Source organism: Heptranchias perlo, chromosome 20, assembly GCF_035084215.1.
Source record: "Heptranchias perlo isolate sHepPer1 chromosome 20, sHepPer1.hap1, whole genome shotgun sequence".
Taxonomy (NCBI): domain Eukaryota; kingdom Metazoa; phylum Chordata; class Chondrichthyes; order Hexanchiformes; family Hexanchidae; genus Heptranchias; species Heptranchias perlo.
The window spans coordinates 4,998,878-5,000,300 of record NC_090344.1 but is presented as its reverse complement, the minus strand read 5'-3'; the positions used below and the strand labels follow the sequence as shown (position 1 = coordinate 5,000,300).

Below are 1,423 nucleotides of genomic sequence, written 5' to 3'. Positions count from 1 at the left end.
CGTACTTATTGTAAGAGACGGTTCCATCCCAATTGTCATGCACCTGACATTCTCATTAATACTAAGATGTGTTCAAAATGAGTTTCTGCTAATTTTACAAATGCTGAACAGCGAAAACTGCTCTGAAACGAGTATCGCTTCGTAACTTTTAATGGAGATTGGTTGCTGGTTGTAACTAAAGTAGTTTGTAAAATCAGCCCTCTGGAACAGTATCCTCGAAACGTGTTTCGGACACATTGTATGAGAGTTCCGTCTGCACAATGAAGGAACACTTCCGCACTGCAGTTCTGGAATCCTTTCCTTGTTGACTCCGAAACTAATACAAATATTATTTTGTTAAAGATCATTTTGTTGCTTAACTCACAAATTGGGTAAATGTCACATCGGAGGCTTAAGACAATAAAGGACCCGACGAAACAGGCACTTTGAGCAGCGAAGCCACGGAGCCAAATCAAGCTGCAAAATCACCATCTCCTCTCACTGATACCTGTCAGATACTCGCCACTGTGTGTTGGAGTTTGAGGCCGTTTGGTTCATTTCGATTTCGCTTGCACATCTCGCTGTTTTTATCTGTCAACCTGTCGGTTGATTCTGAATGAAAAGTGAAATAAAATACATCAACTCCCATGACTTGGGCCAGTGACGCAATGGATAACGCGTCTGACTACGGATCAGAAGATTGTAGGTTCGACTCCTACCTGGTTCGGGTTTGTGCAATTTTATCTCTGACACTGGGGAACTCAGAATCAAATTTCGTAATAAGATATTGTTTGTGGTGAAGCAGCAAAGAAAACATTCCATCTTGAAAGATTTAGGTTCAATTCCAAAAAGAAACTGTGACCACAACGTTTTCCAACAAGCCGCCTTTTAGTTTGATGTCAGACACACGAACATTGCAGCACGAGGTGGAGACACCGCGCTGAAGATCTTCAGGTGTATCCGGGCCGTTCAGACACTTCGTGTGACACAAGAGCTTTCCAATCCCCGCCAGCTCCTGAACGCCGAGACGTTCGTTGAAAGCAGCATTCACCGACAGGACCGCTGTTCCGCTCCCTTTGCCGGTCTGCAGGAAATCCGATGCTGAAAATACAAAGGAAGACGGACAGTATCTGGAAAACAGTTAAACTTTCAGTGTTCAGACTTTGGTGAGAACTCTCAACAGGACTTTGGATACATATAAACTGGGTGTGGAGTAGGAGTGCGCTGTTCTTTTATAAACTATGGGTGTGTATATATGAGTGTGATGTTTATATATGAACTGTGGGTGAGTATATATAAGTGCGATGTTTATATATCAACTATGAGTGTGCAGAAATGAGTGCGATGTTTATATATGAACTGTGGGTGTGTATATCTGAGTGCGATGTTTATATATGAACTCTGGGTGTGTATATATGAGTGCGATGTTTATATATGAACTGTG

The 1,423-nt window shown here is 42.2% G+C and overlaps 1 non-coding gene across 1 annotated transcript; it reads left to right on the top strand.

Annotated features, from left to right (window-relative positions):
* Positions 1-633: 633 nt before the first annotated feature.
* trnar-acg (transfer RNA arginine (anticodon ACG)) lies at positions 634-706 on the top strand. The gene has a single exon. It is a non-coding gene; the product is annotated as a tRNA-Arg (tRNA).
* The last annotated feature ends 717 nt before the right edge of the window (positions 707-1,423 follow it).